Source organism: Balaenoptera acutorostrata, chromosome 16 (assembly GCF_949987535.1).
Source record: "Balaenoptera acutorostrata chromosome 16, mBalAcu1.1, whole genome shotgun sequence".
NCBI lineage: Eukaryota > Metazoa > Chordata > Mammalia > Artiodactyla > Balaenopteridae > Balaenoptera > Balaenoptera acutorostrata.
Window position 1 is genome coordinate 56,403,441 of NC_080079.1, and position 27,404 is coordinate 56,430,844.

The 27,404-nt window shown below is 47.0% G+C and overlaps 1 protein-coding gene across 2 annotated transcripts in view; it reads right to left on the reverse strand.

Moving 5' to 3' along the window:
• ANXA11 (annexin A11) overlaps window positions 1-15,315 on the reverse strand; it is a 39,972-nt gene extending 24,657 nt beyond the window's left edge. For both annotated transcript variants that reach the window (XM_007184200.3, XM_057530934.1), the window contains exon 1: window positions 15,070-15,315. The gene's annotated coding sequence lies outside the window, so the exon portion shown is untranslated. The remainder of the gene's footprint in view (window positions 1-15,069) is intronic.
• Window positions 15,316-27,404: the final 12,089 nt, after the last annotated feature.

Here is a 27,404-nt window from a genome sequence, read left to right on the forward strand (position 1 = left end):
AGCCATATGCCTTCCTGGCCCACCTCCAGTACCTGGCTGCTGGGAGATGAAGGGTTAGCCAGCCCTGAGCCGGTCTGAGCAGCTCCTGACCGCCATACACTGCCCATTTCTCCGGGGTCACTGCTGGGAGGCAACAACCCAGAGCAGGGCGCAAATGGGGCCCAAAGCAAGACTATTTAAGGTAGTCAGTTCCAAGAATGTTAATACGGAAAAGGGCCCCGACCAGTGACCTGGAGCCAGACCCTCACCTCCCCAGACCTCGGGTGTGACAGGGGGCTTCACCTCTTGGGGCTCTTCCTAGTTGGACTCCTGAAGGGGACACCTCTTCAGGTTTTCACTCCAATCCTAGATTTACAGACTTCCTAAATGCCTATGCTGGAAGGAAACTTGAAGATTATTTAGTTTCTAACCATCTTGGTTTTGGAGCCAAAATATGCCAGGGACACCGCTTACTCAAGTCACAAACACATGGGGAGAGGGTCCAAGGTAGAACACTCAGCCTGCCCGGAGCAAAGCCTGCCTGCCTTTCCCTAAGAGGGTCATACTGCAAAACCTGTGACCATTTCAACCTGGGCTGGGCTGGCTTGTTTGGTGGTCCCAACCGGTCCTGCCATTGGTGACCTACTTTAAGACCCCTCCTCCAAGGACAGTGCAATGACTGCTTTGAACTGCGGTCAGCCAAGGACATGCCTCATGGCCAGGAGGTTCCAGAAACCCTCAGGTGCCTCGGCTCCCACCACCTCCCTCTCCCCATACCTACAGGGACAGGAGGAGAGAAGCCTGGCACAGCCCAAGCTCTGCCACACACAGTCCTTCAAAGTCTTGCTCAGGTCTAGCCTGGACTCCCATCTCCAGCTCAGCCTTGCCAAGCAAAAACAGGCAGCATGATGTAGAGCTCAGTGCTTCCTGAACTGTGTTCCCCGACACCAAGTTACATCTTACGAGTTGAGAATTTACCAGGTGCCCAGTTAAAAAAGAGAAAGAGATTAGTTGTCCAAAAACTTTAGAAAATGCTGCCTATTACATCCCCTTCTGGAAAAGTGCCAATACTTAATAGCATAATAAAGGCTCTGAGAAGTCCTGTAACAAAGGTGCCTGCTTAACTTTTTCCCTCAATTTCCCAAACTTACTAAGCAACAATAATAATAGTTGACATTTATCGAATACTTATTATGTACTAGGCACTGTGTTAAGTGCTATACATGGAACAGAACTTTACAACAACTCTATAAGACAAATACTAAGATTATGATCTCTGTATTAGAGATAAGGAAACTGAGGTATGGAGAGATTATACAAGTTGCCCTAGGTTACAGCTAGTAAATGATAAGCCAGGATTCAAACCCAAGCAGTCAGGCTCCAAAGCTCAGGGCTTTTACCCCTACGCTGTACTTCCTCACAGAGCCCACCGGCCCCAGACACTAGTATTTCAAAGACCAAAACTTTAAAAACACTGGTTGATGGAATACAATAGAATTAGGAAGCAGGACACCAGGTTTCACCGTGATCCCGCGTATTTCACTAAAGGCAGTCTAGGGTGGTGGGAAGAACATGAACTCTGAGGCCAGATGGCCCAGGTTCAAATCCCAGTTCTGCTCCCTAAGAGGTGTGTGGTCTTGGGCAGGTTATTTAACCTTTCTGGGCTTCAGTTTTCCACATCTGTTAAACGTAGATAGTAATAGTTTAACATCAAATATGTTCTCACGATATCATTTAACCTCTCACTGTATCAGTTTCCCCAACATAAAATAGCAAACAGGATTAGAGGGTCCCAGAGGACCCTGGGCCATTTGATAATACACAGGATGAGAAATGTGGGAGCAGGGAGGGGACAGGGTGGAAAGCTGGGGGTCAGGACGGTGTGAAGAAGGGCAGAGGACAGGAGCAGTAAAGTCAGCTGGTTCCTTCTCCCACACCAAGCCCAGTGCAGCAGCAGATCCTGGATGGGAAGGGCTGTGGTGGATTTTCCAATCTCCCCGAGGAGAAACCACCAACAGGAAACTGGCAATGTTTTCTTTCCATCCCTGCTGCAGGCCTGGGTGCCCTGGAGGCTTGGTCCAAGCTCCAGGAAAAAAAGGGGGTGGGAGGGATGGAGGAGGAAGCACCTTTGAAAAGGCCTTTGGAAAAGAAACCTGCCCGGGAGCAGGGCCTCAGCCTGCACAAAGCTCCAGCCCTACTGTCAGCATGTCCACTCTGGGCCCGGCCCTGATAGAAACCATTTTCTCTGCTCTCAGTTGCCTTTCCAGACCAGGTCGTGGGAACTGAGAAGGAGTGAGGAGGGAGCGAGGCAGGAGGGAACACTCTCATGGAAAAGTACCTGCAGGTAGACACGGAGATTCACAGGCGGTCTCTCTACTAACTCCTCCACGGCACAGCCCTGGCAAACCTGGGTCACTCCAGCTCATCGGGACAGTCCCCTGTGACAGGTGCCCATACCAAACAGGCTTCTGGAAGAGCCAACACTTAGTCAAATGCCAACCCCGATTCAGGATTTCTGAGGAGTGGAAAGCGGCCACAGAGGAAGCAGGTGAACCCAGGTATGGTGTCAGTATCTGGCTGACAACCAGGCCCAGGACATGACGGGGGCTCAGGCTGCGGTCCTTGTAGTCGCCAAGGTTCTTGTGACAGACACAGTGGCAGTGAAAGAAAAATCCCCCCACCTAAGTCCAAGGTGTGGCCAGGACCTAAGGAAATACCCCCTTCCCCAAATACGGAAACCGTGGTTTGTTTCTAAGTGCAGCTCAGGCTGGGGGAGGCAGGTCTGTGTCTGTCAGTTTCACCACTTCCGCATGGGGAAGCTGCTGGCAATCACACCACCTGATCAGAAGGGGCTCCTCAGGACTAGCAGATGTAAATCAAGCACAAGTCCCAGAGTACTGGAGGCCTCCTGGCTGTCCCAGACTTAGCGCTCAAGTCCCTCCATTTCCTGCAAACTCTAACCCAAGCGCTGGAGATGGAATAGCGACACTAAAAAGTGTCGACGATCAAGGCACCATCAGGTTCGTTGTAGGTCTGTCAAAAATATTCCCAACAGACAGTCTGCACCCTGATCCCCCAGAACTGGTGACTATGTTGCCCTACATGACAAAGGGGCTTTGCAGATGTGATCAAGGTTACCAACCTTGAGATGGGGAGTGTATCCTAGATTATCCAGGTGGACCCATGAGTCCTTTCCTTGCTATGTTAAGGATGAAAGGAAAGGATGAGGAGAAATAAAGATGAAAAGAAAGAGATAAGAAGCTTGAGAGGGATTCCATCCATGCACGAAGGGCGCCAGGAGCCAAACAATGCAGATGGCCTCTAGAAGCTAGAAAAGAGAAGGAAATGGATTCTCCTCTAGAGCTTCCAGAAAAGATATAACCCTGACAACAAACACCAGGAGACCCGTGAGACAAAACCGTACGACAGTAAAGTCATGTGCTAAAATGGGGCAGCCGCAAACAGTAGGGCAGTTCCTCAAAAAATTAAACGTACGACCTAGCAATTCCATTTCTGCATATGTACCCAAAAGAAGTGAAAGCAGGACTCGAAAATATTTGTGCAGCAGTGTTCACAGAAGTTATTATTCACAGCAGCCAAAATGTGGAAACAACCCAAATGTCCATCAACAGATGAATGGATAAGCAAAATGCGGTATATACATAACAGAAGAGTATTTGGCCTTAAAAAGGAAGGAAATTCTGACACATGCTAGAATATGGATGAATCTTGAGGTCATTATGCTGAGTGAAATAAGCCAGTCACAAGATAAATACTCTATGAGTCCACTTCTATGAGGCACCTGGAGTAGTCCGATTCAGAGACAGAAAGTAGAATGGTGGTGCCCGGGGCCGGGGTGGGGAGGGGGTGCGGAGAGTGGAGTGGGGGGTTAGTGTTTAATGGGGACAGAGTTTCAATTTGGGAAGATGAAAAGTTCTGGAGATGGATGGTGGTGACGGCTGCACAATAATATGAATGTACTCAATGCCACCAAACAGCAGACCGAAAAATGGTTAAAATGGTACTTAAAAAAAAAAAAAAAAGCTGTGTGTTTTTAAGCCACTAAATATGGATAATTTGCTACAGCAGCAATAGAAAGCAAGTACATACAGTGACCACTGCTTCTCTCCTTCCCTCCAGATCTTTCCATGGTGTCCTCTTTGAAAAGCCTCTCTTTGTATAAGAGATCAGTGCACAAGTCTACCTCAGTCAGCAAGAGAAGCAATAAACCAAGACCACAGAAAAAACCATTCCACCGAGAAGGGAGGGACCAGGTGCTCACGTCTCCTACCTGTCTGGGAATAAGAGCTCACTCAGTAAAGCTTTGCTTGCTTGTATTATTATCAGTCAACAAAGTCACCATGGTGAGACCCGGGGCTTGTGAGTGGGTTCCCGATGGCCGGCCAGGCACACCCAGCCAGCAATGCAAATGCTCTTGGGAGGGAAAAGGTGGGCAGTGTGATGTTCGGGTTGGTGGGGCAATCACACCCAGCCAGCCAACACCAAGCAACTGGGACACCAGAGATCATTCTGCCCTAGAGATGACTCAGTTCATTCCCGCCCACCCCACCTCGGCTCCGATTTCACAAGCGGAGAAACTGACAACCAGAGAGTGGAAGTGACAGGCCAAGGTGACACAGCAAGATCCTCCCAGGGCTGGCTCAGGACCCGCCCACTTCCTGCTCCCAAGCCAAGGGCCCACTGTCCAAAAGGCAGGACCCCCGCCAACTGCTGAGTTTTCACAGCATCTTTAGAGGGAGGTTCAGGTTTTGTTGAGCCTGAAGCCTATATAATTTTAGGGGCCCTTTTAAGACCCTAGATGCAGAACACTTTCTTGCAAATTCTACAAAACTATGACTTTGTGAATTCACTGCCAGGGCCTCTCCCACAGCCTTGCAAAGGCCACATGCAAGTGACTGGAGGGTGGGGGGGCTTGAACCTGAAGGTTAAGTTTCATTAGCTTCACACTAGTTCCACCCCTGGGCTCAGAGAGGCACCCAGTGCTGGGCTAGACTTCCCTGAGCACAGGAGGAAAAAACAAAGTTCTGACCTGCACCAGGCTTTCCCTCTAGCTGGGGAGATAAACACAAAAGAGCAATCACAGGAAAATACCCACAAAATGTTTAAGAGCCACTCCCAGGCAGAATGGAGATTAAGGCTGAGAATCAGGAAAGGGTTCTGAGAGCAGAGAGGAGGAGGGAGGAGAGGTGGGAGGCGTGGTGTCTAGGAAAGCGGCTTCTCTCTGATGGATGGGCCTCGGCAAACCCAAGGCTCCCCTGGGCATCTCTCCCTCATCTGTTAAACGAGTGAGCCTGCGATCCGTGGTTGTCAATCTGTGCTGCCCAGGACCTGGGGCTCCCCGGAGGTTTTGTAGTTCACAAACATTTATTTTGTTGTGGGGAGGGGAGGGGTGAGGCCACAAAAGAGACTCTCCAACTTAAATTTTGTTTTAAATGGAAAAACAGGAAACCTGGCAACAAGGGTCCAACATTCCCACGTGGTGGCACACAGCTAGGGCTGCAGCAGCTGCCCCTTCATCCAGCATGCCTGTTTGGGCTGCCCACTGTCCCCACCAGGGCTGTCCCTACAAGGTACCCGTATTTGTAATGAAAGGAACAGATGTTCATCCAAGGCCCTGCCAGGTAAGAGGTGGGGAGAGGGGTGGCACACAAGACTAAAGACCTAAAGGCAGCAGGGAGTCCCTGGGCCTCTACATTCCTGGGGCCTGTTCAAATGCCTTTGGAAAGACCCAGTCCCTTCAAACCTAGAAGACCTGCGAGAGTATATACTCCAGCTCCTAGAAGCCCCAGGAAACCTCTCCTTCAAATAGCACTTATCAAGGGCTGCTCTTCTAATGGTGACCAAGTCCCCAGCCAGTCTTGTTCAGCTGGAAGCTGAAAATAAACCCTCATCAGAATCTGCAGATCACACTGGAGGAGAAGATGCTCTTTCAGATCTCAGGTGGGGCTGATCACTGTGGGATGCTAAAGCCTGCCAACCCGCCCTGGGCTGTGCCATGGCAAGAAAATGGAAGGTCCCTGGAGGTCTCCGTGTGATGGAAAGAATGCAGGAAACGCATGTCTGGAGCTCAGTCAGGCCAATACCTCAGCACTTTCCATCTTCAGAACTTCTGCTCAGACAGTCCCTCTACCTGGTCTGTCCTCCTGTCTCCTTTGTGCCTTCCTTAAGCCTAAGTCAATTCTGGCTTTCCTTTAAGCCAGATGGAGCCCCGCTTCTTTCAGGAAGCCCACCCTGATCTCTCCACCCACAACGATGATCTCCCTTTCTGGAACTTACCAGCACTTGGCCTAAAATGTTTTCTATGTCTTCTTAGTGCTCTAATAATACTCTCCCTTTTCCAGTACCTATGACAGGTACTAATACATATATTACCTCATTATATATCACCTCATTAACCTTTGCAATGATCCTGCAAGAGAGGTATTATCACCTAAAGGGAACTAAGGCTCAGGGACAATTCTTGACAAGCAAGGATCACACACCAGACTAGTGGCCGAGCCAGAATTACTTTTTCTAGGCCTCCCAGTGAGAAAGTCAGTGCCCGGGATATAGGACAGGCCTCTCCTCTCCTCCTCCACTGGCCAGTATGGGGCAGGGCACAGCGAGGTCCCTGACACACACCAACAGGACACCAGTGTACCCTGATTCATCTCTTTCACACCCTGGTGGCACCTGTCCCAGTGACCTCTTCGGTCAGAGCTTCTGGTACAGAGGCTCCAGGAATTCTGGGGGCAGAAAGGACTGATCTAAGACATTCCCTCTCTCCCTCCCACGACAAGGTAGAACCTCAAGTTATGTGAGAGGGCGTATGAACATCCCTGACTCTGCTGGGGCACTGCCTCACCTCTGAGGTGTGGGTCACAGATGCCATCAGGCCCCAGGAGCAAGCCAGGGAGCCCCAGGGCAGCATTCTACCAACCCTGACCGCCCTTTCCCAGGCACTGAACAAAAAGCCCACAGAAAGTGCTGTTAAACATTCAACTCCTCACCCACACCCATGAATGAGGAATAGCTGGAGCCCAGGTCAATCATTAGCCAGACAGTGCCTCAGACTCTGCCTTCCGAGGGCTGGCACCTGGGGCGGCCCAGCCTGGAGAAGCTCCGGGCAAAGCGGGCTGGAGAGTGGCCACGGACCAGTGTCCAGGCCTGACCAAGGGGTTGAACTTGAGCAAGCAGGCTCAGAAAGACACCTCTTAAAAATAAAGCCAGGTCTTCCCTGGTGGTGCAGTGGTTAAGAATCCGCCTGCCAATGCAGGGGACATGGGTTTGAGCCCTGGGCCGGGAAGATCCCACATGCCGTGGAGCAACTAAGCCCATGCGCCACAACTACTGAGCCTGAGCTCTAGAGCCCGCAAGCCACAACTACTGAGCCCGCATGCCACAACTACTGAAGCCTGCGCGCTTAGAGCCCATGCTCTGCAACAAGAGAAGCCACCGCAGTGGGAAGCCCGCGCACCGCAACGAGGAGTAGCCCCCGCTCGCTGCAACTAGAGAAAGCCCACGCGCAAAAATGAAGATCCAAAGTAGCCAAAAATAATAAATAAATTAAATAAATAAAAAATTATTAAAAAAAGAAATAAAGCCAATTCCCAGTGCGCTGGCATTTGGATTACACAGGAATCCTACAATATCAGGGCTGGAAGGGGCCTTCAGGAGATTCTTTGACTCAACCATTTTATTTTACTGAGGTGGGAGCCGAGGCCTAGAGAGCAAGGCCTGCCTGGGCTCTCAGGATCGGCTGGGACAGGACAAAGACTCAAATCATGTCTCTCGACCTCCCGGCCGATGCATCGCGGCCCAGGCTGGCTCCCCTCCACTCATTCTTCTAGGCGCCATTCCACCTTCCTGGGCTGGAGAATGGACTTGGAAATGTAAAGGCTACCCTGGGAAAGACAGAATGAGAAAATGAGTCTGCTGCCTCCTAATAAAGCCCCATATCATCAAGCCACAGAGAAAGCATCCTCTGCCCAGGGAAGCCTCTGCGACGTTGCTTCTCCCTAGGTTTACCCCCATGAGTTAACAAGAGCAGAGAGCAGGGGTTGGCAGCCACTTGTTTTGATCTCTCCAGGGTATCAGGAGCTGCACTGACCAACAGCCCAACTCAGTTCAGGGTTCAAATGGCCTCTGTCCCCAAGCTCTCCCGGAAATAGACACTGATGTGTCACACCTGGAGTTGATGAAGGTTAAGTCGGGAGAAGGAAGCACAGTAAGACTCTCTCCATCCTAAAGCTGGGTCTTGGAGGGACACCCGCCCCCGCACCCCGAGGGGCCTCTAAGATCAGGAGGTGACTCCAAGTGGCAGAACGAATGGCTGCCAGACCTGACTATTGGGAAGGGCCTGGAAGCAGCGAGACCCTCAGAGCCATGAGCAAAGTAGCAGCAGCAATTTGCCTGTTTAGTCACCAGCCCTCAGGATCGGAGGCTGCCACCCCCTGCACTGCCTGCTGGCTTGCCCCTGTCACAAGATACCATTCCTACTTCCTAACCTAAGGAAGGCTGGCTTAGCCAATGGTGAAACCGACAAGCACAGGAGTAGTTTCAGACTGAGGACACCAGTGGGTGGTGTTCCAGAAACTTCGGTCGCCCCTCCCCCCAACCATCTGCCCCCTCTTGCTTCCATAACAGAACACTACCTGCAGCCTGGCACATGGCAGCCCCAAATAAGGACTATGTTTCCAAGCCTCCCTGGCAGTGAGACAGGGTCCTGTCAGGGAGTCAGCTGTCCTGGGCCTCGCAGGTAAGGGAAGCACCCAGAGCAGTACTGCCCAAGTGTGGTCCCCAGACTGACCGCATCAGCACAACCTGGGTACCTGTCAGAAAGGAAATTTCTCGGGCCTCACCACAGACCCCCTAAATCAGAACCTTTAGGGGTGGGGCCCAGGAATCTGTGTTTTAACAAACCTTCCCAGTTATTCTTAAACATGCTCAAGGTTGAAAACCAAAGCCATGGAGAATGCTGGGAGCAACTTTTCATAAGGAGCCTCGTGCCTGGACAACCTCATGGAACAGACACTTATTAACTCTGGACTCCAATTTCTGGAGATAGAGAAACTCCTCTCTTAAATCATGGCCAAACCTGAATCCTAATGCAAGTGGGTGGGGAAGAGGAAGGAAGAGGAATGATGAGAAACTTAACCCAGACAGCAGAAATCAGGAAAGAAACAACATCCAAGTATAGTAAATAATAAACAGAAAACAAGACACAAGAAATAAAATCAAGACTATCTGGTATGCAAACAGTCTGAATTCTCTACCAAAGACAGAAATGACCAAATTCGGTTTGTTGCTATTATCACTGCTTTCTGCCATGTCCCCCAACCCCAGTCACATGCTGATTACAAGAGAAACACTTTTTTTTTTTAAAGGAGAAAGAAAAGTTAAAAATTAAGGCAAAGACATACTAGCTAAACACAAAGAAAAACCAGAAGTGGAAATATTAATATTAAAAACATGTTGAGGACTTTCCAATAATCCTGCCTCTGCAAACTGAGGGTTTTTTCCAACCATTTCTCAGCCATCTGGAAACACAAGACTTGGAAAACTACTCCCTAGGAATCCATGGTACAACAGGGCTTAGGCCATTCTAGTCCCTTGAAATAGTTTATGTGACTTAAAACACAAGCATAGAAATGAGTGTAAAACTTGTGGCCCAAGTCTTTATACCTGACATTTGGCCCTGGGACATTTTTGTGTACTGTTTTGTCACATCCCTTGGGGAACAGAGAAAGTCCGTCTTGCCGCTTCAGATGAAGAAGGAAATGTAATTGCGAGTCACAGCCGTCCACCTCCTTGGACCTAAGGGATGGGGGGGAACCAAACACAAAGGCAGAGGAGTGGTACCCAGGCCCATCTCTGGGCGTTGCAGACAAATCTCCTTTTATCCATCCCTCCTAAAACCTGGCTATCATGGGGGCCACTGGGACAGGCAAGGAGGGGGAGCTCACAGTAATCCTGACTCAGAAGCAAGCAGGGGCAGCCTGATTACTACCTACTCTGCATGAGTCTAAGTGGAAACTAATGGATGCGGCTTACCCCCTCCCTGACTGACGCCTGCCTCCAAATTTCTGAGCCTTTCACTTACTGTCCTATAAAATGTACTTAGTTACTAATTTTAGGACTGTAAAGAAGAAGGGATTCTCCCAGATTCTTGGAGATATATGCTCCTAAAAGAGTTAATACAGAATTTAAGGCCAAAGGTCAAAAGCATTGAATAAGCAACAAATGACAAAAGGTACAATCCACAAAGGTAAGCTTGATAAACTTGTATACACCAAACATGCATGCCAAATTCATAAATCCAGGACAAATATAAGTTGAGCTTGACTCAAAAAAAAGATTCAATAAGCAGGGATGCACAGGGCAACCTCAAGATCACAGATATATCTGAAGTCTGTATCCCACAGAGAGTACACATCCATGAAACCTTTTCAAAGTGATTGTGTAGCTGGCCACAAAGAAAATCTTAATACAGTCCAACAAGAGATTTTGCTGAGCACATTCACTCAATAAAACTAGCAGTCAACATTAAAATATGACCATATCCCCCACAAAACTTACTCAAAAATTCAGGACGTGGGCTTCCCTGGTGGTGCAGTGGTTGAGAATCTGCCTGCTAATGCAGGGGACATGGGTTCGAGCCCTGGTCTGGGAAGATCCCACATGCCACGGAGCAACTAGGCCCGTGAGCCACAACTATTGAGCCTGCACGTCTGGAGCTTGTGCTCCGCAACAAGAGAGGCCGCGATAGTGAGAGGCCTGCGCACCGCGATGAAGAGTGGTCCCCACTTGCCACAACTAGAGAAAGCGCTCGCACAGAAACGAAGACCCAACACAGCCATAAATAAATAAAAAATAAATAAATAAATAAAAATTTTAAAAAAAAAAAAACTGATCTACAGAGTACTAGAAAGCAATGGAAAGGTGAGCATTTCATACAAAGGCCCACTGGCTAGAGTTGTACTCAGAGGAAAACGTTGAGATTTATATACATTTTTAATTAAAAGACTAAAAATAAATGAATCAATTTAGATGTTAAAAGTAGAGCAACAAAATAAGCCAGAAGTAAAAAGAAATGAATAACAATAAAGGTTGAAATGAATAACCAAAAAACAGAAAAAAAAAAGTAGGAAAAAAAAATTATTTACAAATAATTTCCAAATTATATGACATATATTTTATGAGATATATATATATCTCCAGCATATCCAATTAGAATCCTATTCTTAATAGCTAATGAAGACATTCTACATCACAAGGCCTGTAATCTGTCCCTGATTTGGAAAACTTAATATCATAAAAATGTGAACTCTTCCTTATATATAAAACATTCAATGACATTCCAATCAGGATTTTATAGATTGTTTACTCCAACACCATTTCAAACTATAAAAAGTCAACAGTCTCCATACCCAGCAATGGGGGAAAGGTTGAATAAATTATTTTACATCTGTACTACAGAACAGGCAGGGGACAACCTAGGGTGGGTAGGGGTGGCCTCTGCTTTTGTGCCCCCAGCACAGGGCTGGGCAAACAGTGGATACTCACGAACACTGAGTTCAATAGAAATATCCCTTGTCACCTGCTTCCTAAAATAGCCGTGACCTTTTAGGTGGACACAGCAAGCTGATGTCTGCTATCACCAGCCCCCAACATACACACCCTTTTCCCCCAGGGATGCCACTCCCCAGGCTTAGTCTGCCATATACTCCCTCTGGCTCCCTGTTATCAGCCTCTGAGTTTCTCCTTGTCCCTCACACTGTCCTCTAAGCCAGTCTCTCCCCACGCTACAGGTGTAAGAGGCTGGGGGCTCCTGACTTCCCTCTCAATTTCAGGAGTGATTCCTCCCCCTTTTTTTCTGCTAAGGCAGTGGGACCTTCAGGAGCACAAGCCCCTGGAAGACTAGACACTCAGAGATCACAGAACCAGAAGTCAGCTACCTGCCATCTGCACACTCCACCCCCAACTTCAAGATTCCTCACAGGAACACAACCAAGGTATCAACACTGCCATTACCACCCCCTAACTGATCTCAAACCCCTTTTGCAAACATCGTCTCACCAGATTGTGCAAACAACCATGTGAGGTAGGCATTTTACCACCCAGAACACTGGGACTCTGTGGGGCTATGTGGCTTGTCCCAGGATACCAAGCACGGATGGGAACTCTTGTCTCCTCACCCCTCCACTGGCCTCACCTGTTACTTTCTCACATCAGGAGCAAAGTCAGCTGTGGTTCAAGTCACTGTTCATGCTGCACCGTCAGGATTCTCCCAAATACAAACCACCACGTGACATCAGACCTTTATTTCACGGGGTACCGGGCTCAGGGTCAGTAGGCCTAATATGGTATGGTTTCAGGGTTATTAGAAAGCGCCACTGCATTTCACAACTCCTTTTAAAAATGCAAATTCCCAACAAGGAAACTTTGGTTTCTTCACTTCCCCTAAGAGCTTTTCTATTTAGGTAGCCCTCAGATTCCTGATGTTCTGCAGGCAATGGGCTCACAGGGTGCTGCGGACAAAAACTCATAGAAACCTGAGTCTGTTTGCTTGGCTGTGATTGTAAAATACACCTACACACAGAATCTTCCTCCAGTGGCCCCCATGGGACAAGTATCAGGGGCTGCTTCAGGCTTAGTGGGGGGCGGGGGAAAGACGGCAGCTGAGAAGAGGAAGGAGTAGGAAGGAAGGGGAGCTCCACAAAGACCCTGGGTCCTCTGAACATCCAGCACTCGGCACAGATTTCATTTCTACATTCACCTCCGGCCCACACAGGCTTTCCCCGCCCCTCCCCCCCCCCCCCCCCCCCCCGGTGAATTCCCAAGAAAAACCCACACTCACCTATTCTGGCTCAATTCTCACTCTTACCACCTCAAACTACCCATCCTCCCAAAATCACGTGGCCAAGGCATCACTAATGGATCTTAGGTGCAGCAATCCAGGATGAGCCCTGACTACCATCCTTGCCCTGGAGACATAAAGGAGTCCAAGGGGACTCCCACTTGGCCTCTCAGCCAGTTCCTAGGCCCACCTCTCAGTCTGGACTCACTTCCATCTCACTCTCCCAAGTTGTTTTTTTGGCCTATCCAAATTCAGCTTCCAAAGTCAAATATTTTAAGAACAGGGAAACCTTACTTCCCTGGCCTGTCTCTTTCACTTAACTAATATCTACTGCGTACCGACATTCGGCAAGGTCCCTTCTGGATGCTGTGAGACCAAGAGATGAGTGAGAAATACCCCCCACCCTCCAGACACAGAGGACGGGGCAGAGAGAAGACTTGTGGCCATATAATTATTACTCCAAAGCGAGTATTGAGAAGTGATGCCAAAGGAGTGGAGGAGGGCTGCATGGGCTCACAGCATGTCTTGTCCCTTCCTGCTCCAGGCACCTGGATGGCTCCCAGGAGGGTGGTGAATAACGGGCAGAATTGGGGGAAGGAGGGCAGAACAGCAGGAGCTAAGACAGAGGAACAGGTCAGAAGGAGAGTAATTCAACTCGGACCTTCAGGGCACGAAGGGAGTGATAGCTATTGTTGTTATTACTGTTGACTCTTACAGATGATTACTCATGCGCCAGGCCCTGCTGTAAGCTTTATGTCTATCCTGGGACACAGGGGTATGGTGCACCAGTCACCACCTGATCAGATCAGTGCCTGAGCTGTATGGTTGTTAAGTATATTAACTCATTTAATCCTCACAATAACCCTGTGAGGTAGGTATTATTATTACCACCCACTTTAAAGACGAGGAAATGAAGGCATATAGACTAGTAAGAGGCGAGATTCAGGAAGGATGCAGGAGCCCAAGGGAGTGAGCACCCCATGCCAGGGCAACAAATAGCCCTGGCACCTCACCTGGCCTCTCCTGTCAGGGAACACCTGGTAGCATGGAGAGTGCCTTGAGGGAAGGGGCCCTGTTAATCCTCCTGGAATCCCCAACAACTGACTGAAACAAGGAAGGAATGGAGGAGCGTAATGAGAGCCAGCGGGGGTGAGCAAGATAGCACGCCCTAACTGTCCAGCTCCTGGACTCAGCCTGGCACTGCCCTGTAAACTTTTGTTCCTGCCGTGGGGCAGGGCAGAGGCTCACCCCTCACAGGGCCACTCCATGCCCAGGTCAAAGCAGCAGGGAGCAAAGTGAAGGCAGGGAGGGAAGGCAGAGCGGCGGGCTACCACAGATACCCCAGGTCTGTCCTATAACACCCAATCTCCGAAGAAAGGTCACTGATTAGAGGGGCAGGGACAGAAATATACCAGGCAAACTGTTCCCAGCTTGGGCTAGAACTGCCTAGCTTAGCTTCTCCTCCCCAAAGTCTCAAGCTGATGAACTGCACAGCTCTCCTTTAAGCCAACAGATGCGTTTCTACCTTTTTAAATCTTCAGGGGACTGGGTAGAGCCCAGCGGGAGGTAAAAGTCAAGAATCTCTCCCTGAAACTGTAGCTCAAGGTTGAAATGGGGGAAAGGCAGAGAAGGTAAACACACAGGTGAACACAGCACCTGGGATGGATCCCGCATTCTCTCAAATAGAGTGCCTTACAAATCAACTCCAACTAGCAGCTCCCAGGAATTTCCGTCTTTCCAGTTCCGGAGGAAAGTTCCTGAAGGCAGCCTCCTCTGCTAGCTCTCCTCAACATAAGCCCTTCCCAGAAAAGTACACACACTCCCGAGAACTCAGCGGGGTCAGAGGGGCCGTGGCCACCGGCCATCCCCACACCAGCCAGTCGCCTTCTTGTCGCAGGTTCACCCGGTCCCAATCCGGCCCAGGCCCTGAGCCCCAGACTCCGGCGGAGCAGCACAATCACGTGGCCCTGGCCACTGGGAGCCCCGCCTGTGCACCCCCCCACCCCACAGGGAGGGCTCCCCGCCGTTGACCGAGCTGGGCAGCCAGGCCGACTCAGCCCGTCCGGGACCAGCCCGACACCCGCCCCCTTACCCCCACGCCATGTAACCAGGAAGCCGCAGGGCCGGAACGGGAGGGGGCGAGGAACAGTCCGGGGCCTTCCGGCGGGGGCGGCGTAACCCTGCCACCGCCCCGTCCCTTGCCCCCAGCAGGCCGGGGAACCCTCACTCACCTAGCCACTGGCCACCGGGGTGGGGGACCGCGAGGGGCGAACGGGGACGCGGGCAGCAGCGGCTCTCTCTGCGGGCGTCCCAGGCGCGACACCACGGACCGGCCTCGAGTTATGTCCCACTCCCGCTCTCGGGGCTCGCTGGGCACTCGGGACCCGCGAGCTGCTCAGCAGTCAGGGAGGGTCGGGAGGAGGAGCCCCAGGGCGGAAAACTCCCCTCTCCCGCCGCCCCAACGCGCCCCGGGGCGGAGCCGCGTGCGCCCGGGCGGGGCGGGCCCTAGGGGCGTGGTCTGCGCTCGGCCCCGCCCCCAGGTGAGGGCTGTCCTGGGCCCGCAGGCTGCGAGCAACCTCCCCGAGGAGGGGAAGGAAGCTACAGGGCCTTGCGTCGCGGGAGGAGGATACAGCAGGCCGGTCCTGCCCTGCGCCGCACTCGTGGGGAGGGGATTTACCCAAGCCCCCTCCAGCCCAGTGTACCTTACTTAGTGACTGTGTACATTAAAAAGGTGACCCTCTCTCGTTAAAAAGGTGACACAACAGTATGGAAATGGAGATGGGGGTGGGAGAGTAGCTTTATAGTGCAGAAACTGCGACCAACTACCTTAGCCAGATGATCAAGGTCAACATCAAGAATGTTAAATCAACAGTGATAGTATGGTGGCGCAGTGGTTGAGAATCTGCCTGCTAATGCAGGGGTCACCGGTTCGAGCCCTGGTCTGGGAAGATCCCACATGCCGCGGAGCAACTAGGCCCATGAGCCACAACTACTGAGCCTGCGCGTCTGGAGCCTGTGCTCCGCAACAAGAGAGGCCGCGATAGTGAGAGGCCCGCGCACCGCGATGAAGAGTGGCCCCCGCTTGCCGCAACTAGAGGAAGCCCTCGCACAGAAACGAAGACCCAACACAGCCAAATAAATAAATAATAATTAAAGGTGCTAAAAATAAAAAATAAATGAAAAGGTCATTTCCCATTAAAAAAAAAAACAGTGATAGTGTGTACCGATGGTGGTCTTCCTCACAAGTATACATAATCACAGTTTAATCGTGAGAAAAACATGAGACAAATCCCAGTTCAGGGATATTTTACGGAAAACTTGGCCAGTACTCCTCAAAATTGTCAAGGGCATCAAAACCAAGGAAAGTCTGAGACACACACTGTCACAGCCAAGAGAAGCCTGAGGAGATGCGAAAACTAAATGTAACGTGGTATCCTGGATGGGATCCTGGAAAAAGGGCATTAGCTAAAAACTAAGAACATCTGAATAAAGTATGGAGTTTAATTAATAATAACGCATAAATATTGGCTCATTCATTGTAGCAAAACACCATGCTAATAAAAGAGTAATAGCAGAAACTGGAGTTTATGAGAACTCTATTTGAACTTTTCTGTAAATCTAAAACTATTCTGAAAAATAGTTTATTTTTTTGAAAAAAGGTCACCTACGCAATATATGAACATATTTATTTATATTGATATTATATATTAAATATTTTAAAAAACAGATTCACTCTTCATTCCCCCAGCCCACTTTTGGGCTTGCCTTTCATACATTACTTAGATGTACTGTCTACAAAACGGTGTTGCTGTATTTTTCTGCAACGCGCTTTTTTACTCACTAGATCTTGGAGGGTCTTTGCACGCAAGCGCACCTGGATCAACTTGGTTCTTCCTAAACACTGCACAATACTAGCGGTCTTGTGCGTCACCATTCTTAATTACTTAGCTCTTTACGAAAGGACTTTTAGATTGTTGCCCGTTTGAGGCTGTTCAAAAAAAAAACCTGCTGGTCCAGCTTGCGTTTTAATAGTGCAAGGAGCGGGACTGGGGCGGGTGCGGTGGGCCGCAGAGGAGGCCGGCGTGCTGGGGCTGGACGCAAGCCGTGCCCTGCGGCAGCCTTGGCCGCAGCCCAGCTACGAACCTTGGGGATCCAGTCATCTTCCGCAGCCTCTCCAACAACCCTACCTCCCCCAAGGCGCGGCTCTTTCTCGGGACTGGACGGCATTTTTTGGAGATGATTGGGCGGGGGAGGATGAAACTCAGGCCAAAGGCTCGGGAGCTGCTCGGAGGAAACGCGCGCCGGAGCTGAACAAGAGCGGAGGGTCAGAGGCACAAAGCGTCTCTCCCAGGGTTGTTGTTACTCGGGTGGGGACGCCTGCGGCGGCACAGGAGCAAACGCCAGTGTGAAGCCCCCGACCGAATTGGTGGCGTTCCGGGGGTCTTCTGTTACCGGGCGCTCTCTCTGGGCTGGGGGTTTTGTCCGGGAAGGTCACCTGGCACCCACCCAGCCCTTTCTTTTGCCTGGACACCCTGCACCCGCGCCCTGCGGCGTTCCCTGCTCCCCGGCTGCAGCAAAAGCGAGCTTCTTTGAATGGCTCATTTTTCTCGTGGCTGAGCGAATGCTTCTTGAAATACCACTTTAAAAGATAATAAACAATTCATTTAGGGTGGAATTCCTTCTATTTGTAGCACAAACTTTTCTGCCTTAGAACAGAGACCCTCGAGGCCAGAATGGTGAATAGCTACCACTGTGCTTTTCATGACTCGGTAGGAACACCACGTGGGGGAAAAGACTATAGATTTGGTGTTTGGGTTCTGGTTCCCATTCTGACACTCGCAAGCGATGCGTTCTCCAAACCTTGGTTTTCTCGCCTATAAAAATTTCAAAACAATCTATAAAGATCTGGAAAGTAACCTCTGCTTCATTGTTGCTCAGGGTTGATGCAAACATCAAAACAAGCAAGGGAAAGTAAGTGCCTTGTAAGAAGGTCAAGTGCTGTAGAGCACTTGAGAGTAGTACAGTACTGTCATCTTTCTTACATCGATTCATTCAACTGACAATGGTTGAATACAGCCAGCGTGACCCAGCCAACGTGACCGGCCCTATGCTAGGTGCCACAGGAAGAGGTGCAAAAGAAAATCCCTTTGCTCTAAACACAGCTCTTCTTTAATGGAGAAAAAATTAAATTGTAAATACCCCACACAATAGAGGCTTGCAAAAAGGATACCTGGGGTAAGTGAGATGCAGGTGAGAGACTGGAGTACAGAAAGTCTTCTGATCAGTCTTGCCAGACTTTGCAATGAATATCCTTCTAATTTTTAAAATCATGGTAATTCTTTTTAAAAAATTATCTATTCCTTTAATTTCTACTTTTATCTTTGTATCAATAGTTTTGTTCCTTCTACTTTCTTTGTGTTTGCTCTGCTGTTCTTTTTCTGGTTTCTAGAGTTGAATATTAGAGTTATTTATTTTCAGAATCTTTGTTGTTTTCTAATATTTATGTGAGAGCATAAATCTCCCTTTAAATCCTGCTTTAACTACATATCACAAGTTTTAATATGCCATGCTTTTGTTATGCCTTAGTTATAAATATTTTGCGTTTTTTTCCACTAGAATTTTATCCTTAATTCATGGACTATTTAGAAGTGTGTTTTCCAATTTTGTTTTCAAAGTTATGGCTTTTTAAAAAATATTCTGTCACAGATTTCTAACTCTAATTCTTGGAGATGAGAGATGTGCTCTTTTTAGAATTTGTTAAGACTTTTTGTTGTCTAGTAAACAGACTTTGAATGTCCCAGTTTTTGTAAATGTATATTAACTCTTTACATGTGCAAGATTCTCTCTATATATCTCTCCATCCAGTTTGCTAATCTGTTTACTTAGATTGCTTTTATCCTGAGGTTCTTTTCTGTTCAATCCATTGATTTGTGAGACAGTTTAACATTTTCCACTTTTTTGTAGTTTGTCAACTTCTGCCTATAATTTGGTCTGATTTTGCCTTATAATTTTGAGGACACATTATTAGGTTCATACAAGTTCATAATTGTTTTATCTTTTGGTGACTATCTCCTTTTATTACTTTTCTCCTTAAAAAATTATTATGCCTGCTCTTAGTGTTGCTATCTAAGATAGTGCTTGTCTAGTATATGTTTTCTCTCTCTCTTTTTCACTTTCACTATATTGTTCTTTAGGTTTTTCTCTTGGAAATGACATAAATTTTTTTTTCCACGAATGAAAAAATAGATCTAAGTATCTGCTTTTAATTGGTGACTTTAACCAGTTTGTATTGATAATGACTACAGAAATATTGGGACTTATTTCTGCCCCTTTTTTGTTATTGTTATATGTGTGTGTGTGTATATATGTGTGTGTATATATATATATGCCCTCAGGACTGATATACTAATATGCAACTAGAACAAGTTGATATAACAAATTGAAATTCTTCTGTCCTGTTTGGTAAATAGCTGTTGCCTTGAGACCTTACATTACCCCCAACCCTGACCTTCCCCTGATCTAGCAACAAAAGAGGCAGTGCTTGTCACAGGGAGGCCTTCCAGGACCTCTTCCAAGTCTCTAATTGGTCAGCAGACAGGCCATACAGGTGGCTTAATATTTGAATATCATGTGACATATGCTTTCTCTTGGTCTCTTTTTTCTCTTTTCCTACCTACCTTTGGATTGTTTGAATTTCTTTGTTTAAACAGGGGAGTGATACTAGAATTACAAATATATGAATAAATAACTGCTTACTGGATACATTTACCAGAATATCCCTCAAAAATCACCAACTTACTTATAATGTCAAAAAATGAACTAACCATCTTTCCCTCTCAACCTGCTCTTCCTCTGGGTCCTGTATCTCAGGTGAGATACCACCTTCTGCCAAGGCATCCAGGCTACAGCTCTGGTAGCTACTTGATTTCCCTTTGCCAGAATCCCCTTCCAAGTCCTGTACATTAGGAAGATTCACCAAGAAGCTGCAGGGCCCCTTGTTTCCATGGACTCCTCATGGGAGAGGCTTAGCAGTGTTTTACGCGGTCGTATGTTTTTGTGGAATTTGCAAAAGTAAGCTATCTTAGGTACAAACAGTTAAGATGGCAGCCTCTTTCTACTCTGATTTCTCCTCCATCTCTGTTCTTTTCAAGCCCCTCCCATGAGTTGGAGTGCCCATGGGCACTTGGGGGTCTGGCTAGGGAAAGGTGAACTGGAGATACATTTAGTTTGGGTTTAGTAGGATACATTTATGCTGTTAGCAGTCACTTCTATGTGTAATTACATTACTGCTAGTCTTCCCAGTGTAGGACTAGCTTTTAGGAACACTGTTCTGATTCAGCCAGTAGAGCCAGAGATGGTATCTCAATAATAAATGTATCCAAATAGCATCTGTTCTCAGAAATATGTAGGTAGTAGAGGAGAAACAAGATTCTACATTTATAGAGCCAGAAATTGGTCTATGGAAAACTCTTTCAACGACTGTATGTATAAAGTTTTAAGCATGTAAGTCTATTCTCGTCCATGCCTATTTAAAATAAAAGTTCTCCCACTGTACATGAAATAACTAACAAGGACCGACTGTATAGTACAGGGAACTATACTCAATATCTTGTAATAACCTATAATGGAAAAGAATCTGTAAAAGAATATATATATAGTTATATATATCTGAATCACTTTTCTGTACACCTGAAACTCATGCAACATTGTAAGTCAATTATGCTTCAATAAAAAGAAAAAAAGGGGCTTCCCTGGTGGCGCAGTGGTTAAGAATCTGCCTGCCAATGCAGGGGACACGGGTTCGAGCCCTGGTCAGGGAAGACCCCACATGCCGCGGAGCAACTGGGCCCGTGAGCCACAACTACTGAGCCTGCACATCTGGAGCCTGTGCTCCGCAACAAGAGAGCCCGCGATAGTGAGAGGCCCGCGCACCGCGATGAAGAGTGGCCCCCACTTGCCGCAACTGGAGAAAGCCCTCGCACAGAAACGAAGACCCAACACAGCCATAAATAAATAAATAAAAAATTAAAAGAAAAAAAAAAAAGAAAAAAAAAGAAAAGTTCTTTCCTATAGGGAATGTACTTGATAAGGTAACCTATACAATGATAACATACACACATATATACATACATCTCTTTTGTACAATTTCAGGGAATATATTTTATTAAACACTTGTGTAATAAGGCACAAACTGTGGGAGTACTGCAAATCGAAGCATGCCTGCATGTGAAATTAAATGTTTCATGCATCTCACTGTATCAGATTGCATCTTAGCTTCTCTGATGTATTTCATCCTAATGAAGTCTGTAAATTCCAGAGGCATACACTAAGAAAATATTAAATTTCATGATAACTTTATATGAAATACTTACATCTACAAGGATAACACAAAACTCAATTCACCACCACAATCAGAACATTCATGTTAAACTGGATTGTATCGATTCAAGAAGTATTTAAGATTAGACACTGCACAAGAAAACTTAAAATGCCCTGAAATCTCATAGCTCATACATGAAACTTGGTAGAAGTATTTCCAACTTTGACAATAGTTGTAAAAATTTACATGATACTACCAGCAGTATTGACTATTTGCAGCGAAAATAGCTTACTTTTGCAAATTTTACAAAAACATACGACCATACTGGAAGAAGACAGAAGTCTCTTTCTAGTCTACCTAAGAAAACTAATACTATTAGAAAATCCTCCCTGTTTGTAGATTTTTCTTCCTAAATATTTATTGCACTGACCCCTACTCTCCATCCCATAAGCCACTGCCCTAGTTTCTAGGGTCTTATGATTTCTAACCTGGACTTCTGCAGGAGCTTTCTAGCTTGTCTTCCTGGCTCCAGGGTCATTCCACTCAAACCTACCCTCCAGAGTGGCACAAGACGCACATCTGACTATGCCATTCCTTTAGAACCATCTGGAGCTCTCCAGGATAAGGTTAAACCTCTTAACCTGGCACAGAAGACCATGCCCTGCCTCTCCCTTTGCAGCTCATACAGGTGCTATTTCTCTCAAAATGTCAAGTGCCTGTAATCCCTCCTCCCTGGCTACCGTACCGTGTCGTGTGTGTCCCCATACTTTTGCTCTTGCCATCTTCCAGCCTGCAGTGGCCTTCTCTCCTTTTTCACTAGGCTGCTCCTACTCATTCTCCAAGATTCTGCTTAATTTTCATCTTTTCTAGAAATCCTCTGACTTCCTTCTTCATCATAGTGGACTGAGTACCTGACCCAAACTCCAGAAATGACAGGAAAGGAAAAAGTTAGTGTCCTCAAAAAAAGATGACAGATGTTCAGAGAATCAGAAGTGCTGAGGAATTTCTAAGAAACTGAAAGCAGACACAACGAGATTTAACATTACAGCCCAGCTCATGAGCGTACACTACATAAATTCTTTTTTTTTGATTTTAACAATTCTTACTTTTTTAATTAATTTTTACTGGAGTATAGTTGCTTTACAACTACATATATTCTTGAATGTCTACACTACAATATATACTACAAAAGTGAGAACAGCAACAAGGGCACTCCATGCCCGGAGATAGGCGAGGTGTGGAGCGAGAGGGGGCCAATGGAGTACTGCTGGGAAGGTTAGACAAGCATCCCCATGGGAGCAGCTAGATGAGCTGACTCCTGGACAGCTCCCTAAATCCCACCCTTGCAAACAAGGTGGCCAAGACAGGAGGGTCTGTCTCCAGGTGCAAGCTGTATTAAGGGAGTGAGAGACAGCACAGGGCCCAGATGGATGGCAAAGCCAGGGAGGAAAGGTAGCAGCTAAGCCCCAAAGACCACCCAAAAGAGCATCCACTCGTGGGACATCCAGCCCACTCTGCACCCTCCCTGGAAGCAATGTGGAACACACATTTGCAAAATGGTTTTCACCCCTCCTCAGAGTGGGTTATGCAAGCAGATTTCTTGCAGGAAATCTCACAGGAAAACACAAATTCATTGTCAAAAAATGAAAGGTCACTGGAGAAGCACCAACACTAGGAAAGAGTTACTGAGTATTTATATGTCGGGCACTATTCTAAATGTACTGCATGCACTTAAAAAAAAAAACAAGAAAACTTTAACCCTACCAGAATCTTTTAAGGTAGAACTATTTTTATCCCCATTTCACAAATGAGGAAACTAAACTAAGGTATAAGTGATTAAGTAACTTCCTGCAAAGTCATACAGCTTAGTGTGTGAAGCACGATTCTGCCCCCAGGTTGTCTGCTGCAGATTCCAAGATTAAACAGAACAAATAGGACAACCAGTACTGAGCTTTGAAGTAAGCATAATTAATATTCTCAAATAAGAGAGGATAAAAAGAATCAGTTAGAGATGTTGGAAGTAAAAAATACATCATTTATAATTATAGTGAAAAAAACTGCTTCAGTGGATGAGCTAAGTAGTAGAATGTGTGCAGCTGAAGAGCTCATGGGCTAAAAGATTGGACCAAGCAATTTTCCCTGAAAATAACAGGAAGGGAAATAAATAGAAACTAGAAAAGATGATGGACATGGAAGATCGTTGCAGAAATGCCAACATCCATCCATCACATGATACAAAAAGAGAGACTGGAGTAATGGATGTCCAGTTAAGTGTGGTTGATTGGCAGCACAAGTTTATTTCCTCTTCCTCCCCAAATCCTGGTAAAAGGACAAGAGAGGAATAGCAAAGGTAAAATCCTACGAGAGCAAAGGAACAAGAGAAAAGAAAATAGTGGACGAGAATTTTTAACACATTTTTAGATGATAGAAAACATATGGAGAAGTGGTAACTAACTTGGTAGAATAGAGGATGCTTCAACATGGGGGCCCCCAGAGGGAGAAAACAAGGAGAAGCCAGCTATTTCTCCCCACCCCACCCACAGGGCAACAGGGGCACCGGTGGAAACCGTAGGTCACCTTTCCTATCTCCTTCAGGGAGATATGGGAGAAAGGAGACTTATTTGTCATATAAGTTGAACTGTGGGGACTGCAAAATGGTAGATGTAAGACAATGAATTTGGGAGGAGGAGCTAAGGAGCTGGGCTAAGCAAGGAATAAGCAAAAATCTGCGTATTGAATAATGGGACCCCAGTCCCCAGCAAGTGAGCAACCTGATTTACCATCCACAAGCAGGCAACTGGAGGATTCATCTGTGCAGAAAATGAGCATCGCAGACAAACATCCTCCAATGACTGATAGTTACTGGTTCTCTCAATGCCAACGCTGCTGGATGCTTAAACACCCTGCAGTGAACTCCATCAGTCAACAAGCCCAATTCCCACCCAGAGATTCCAGGCGGTGTTCTGTGCCTCACCTCCAAACGCGGATGTCCAGCCCAAGATCACCAGCTCGTAAGGAAGGCCTCCAGGTAGGGTGACCCACCATCCTGGTTTACCAGGGACTCAAGGGTTTCTCAGGACACTGGGCATTCAGACTCAAACGGGAGAAGTCTCTGGCAAACCAGGACAAGTTGGTCACTCTACTCCGGCAAGTACAAGCAAGATCCAACAGCTTGGCTTTTGCTTAACAATTTGCAAGCCTGACTTTCTCCGTGCACAGCTTGCAAGCTGTGTGCACAGTCATCTGCTATAATTTATAGGGTCTTGAGGCAAAATCTGCCAAAAATTGTATTAAATGGCTTGTGACTTTTGCTGATCCTTTCCCAGCCTTTGACACAATATGTAGGGAAAATTATGGTCTACACTATTCATAATGTCCAGTCGGGTCAAACAAAGATGTGTCCTGGCTTCTTCTATTATTAACTTGATCTTTTTTTTTTTTTTTTTAAATTATTTATTTATTTATTTTTTGGCTGTGTTGGGTCTTCGTTTCTGTGCGAGGGCTTCCTCTAGTTGCGGCAAACGGGGGCCACTCTTCATCGCGGTGCGCGGGCCTCTCACTATCGCGGCCTCTCTTGTTGCGGAGCACCGGCTCCAGACATGCAGGCTCAGTAGTTGTGGCGCACGGGCTTAGTTGCTCCGCGGCATGTGGGATCTTCCCAGACCAGGGCTCGAACCTGTGTCCCCTGCATTGGCAGGCAGATTCTCAACCACTGCGCCACCAGGGAAGCCCTTTTTTTTTTTTTTTGAAGATCTAACTAGCTTTATTCAACAATTATGAATCGGGCAGTAAATAATCTAGTAAATAGAAGGTCCCATTTAGTAAATAGAAGGTCATTCTTAACTTGATCTTTATCACTTGAAACCACTTTTGGATGAGCTGCAGGTTTGCTTCTTGCTGGACTCAGTGCAGCCCGCCAGCCAGTGTCAGTTCTGAAGGGTCAGAGTCTGTGCCAGGCACGCAGTTAAATGTGGTCTCACCGTGCCATCCTGCCCTGCACTGGAAAACAGAAAGCCAAGCAGTTTTTGGGATGCAAATTACCTCATTTTCATGTCATGGACCAGGAATGGTCTTGATAGACAATTGATACTACTATCTAATTACCTCCAGAAACATTCTGGATCTGAGATAATTTTAATAGCTAGCCTCCAACTTTAGGGAGATGTATAGAAAATAATTATAAATAGTAAGTTACCTTATTTAGTTACTTTGGGAGGACATTTCACAACCGGTTTAACTAGCAGATCTGTTGCTCAAAATGAGACGTGCTGCAGGTTTTTGCGTGTGTGGCCAAATAGGGAAGATGGTTAGCAACCCGCTTTACCGTGTCTCTAGGCTAATTTTTATTGCTGTCACACTTTAGGATGTGGAACTGTGGGGCCTCAATTACCCATCTGTTGCATTGCTAGAGAACTCTCAAAGTTCCTCCCAAAGCAAATCTTGGCTCTGCCGGCAAGGACTCCCTTGACGCACTTTGGAGGGGATGTGGGTTGGTCTTCTCTTTAAGAACGTGTTCTTGTCGGTGACTAAGTTTTCATAAGAGGATCGAATAAAAGTTCCAGCCCAGTTTATTATTAAGGCATGTGGCTCATTTCTTATTTGGCAATGGAAAGCACCACCACTGCAAGTAGAAGCTAAAACCCATAGACACAAAGTACTTTTCAAAAGCTTGGCTAAGAGAAATGCCGTTTGTGGACAAGTGCCTATAAAGTATGTATTCTGTTCAATCTCTAGACATGTATTCTTAAATATATTACCAGTTCAGCCAGAGCAGCAGACTTCTGTGCTGTGACTACCTCTCATGGCTTCCTGGAGAATTACTTTTCATGCTTTCTGCTTTGGTTTGTGGCCTTCGACCTACACTGAGGGACATTATACAAAATACAGTTTTGAACGTTGAGCCCCTATCTGTTGTAGGGATGTTGTTGAGGGCATCGCTTATTACATTCACAGTGGCCTCTTCATGAGAACCACTCATCGAAGTGAATATACTCTTTGCCCTCACTATCTAGAATAGTTGCTTTTTCTTAGCAACCTGCAAATACTCTGAATCTTATAATGTGTCATATTTCCCTCTCTCCATCAGCTGCTAGGGTCTTAGAGCTAAATTAATGAACAATCATGAGACCATACAAAGGGGACTAATCACAAGGATTGACACCACTGATGAGTATAGAATCAGAGCATGGGGTGCTGACAAGATGCTCTAGGGGGCCGTGCCTGCCCCATTGGGTGTCAGGGAATCCCCTCCCTAGAGGAGGGTTGGAGATGATTGTAAGTCCCTCCAAACCAGTCCTACAGAGGTGCCTGCAGATCATCCCTCTTCCTTAGAGTGAGGGTTAAGGTCAGGTGCAGTAGGGCAATGACGAGGGGAGAGAGGCAGATCTGCTGGTATGGGTCTCCCTTACTAGCTCTCTATCTTGTAACACATATGACATGACTGACAACTGATGGACATTGAATATGAAGTCAGGCACCATGTGCTTTCCATTGTTTCACCCATCATGGCCCCCAGGTCAGGGTACATTCTCACCCCCAAAATCACTTCCAGTATGTGAGCTGGGAAATAGTACACTATTGACGTTAAAAATGTGGGCTCTGGGGCTTCCCTGGTGGCGCAGTGGTTGAGAATATGCCTGCCAATGCAGGGGACACGGGTTCGAGCCCTGGTCTGGGAAGATCCCACATGCCGCGGAGCAACTGGGCCCGTGAGCCACAACTACTGAGCCTGCGTGTTTGGAGCCTGTGCTCCGCAACAAGAGAGGCCACGATAGTGAGAGGCCCGCGCACTGCGATGAAGAGTGGCCCCCGCTTGCCGCAACTAGAGAAAGCCCTCGCACAGAAACGAAGACCCAACACAGCCAAAAATAAATTAAAAAAAAAAAAAAAAGAGATAGCATCAGTGGATTGCATTATTAAAAAAAAAAAATGTGGGCTCTGAAGTTCACACTGCACGTATTTAAAAAAAATTTCTTTTCCAGGCTGTTGTTGGTTTTTGAAATTTATTTTTGGTGTCTTTTGCCATTAGAGATTATTATTATGTTATTTATTTAGGATAAGGTTTTCTGTGTACTCATGTATATGGGTATGTAATTCAGTATGTGTGTGTAATCAAGTCTTTCAACAATATTCTTTATACCTGTGCTCTTGTTTAATAAAGACAGCCCTTACTAATTCCAAAATTATGAAAAAAATAAAATAAAAGTGTGGGCTCTGGAGTTGAGGGCCAGTATCAAACCCTGTCTC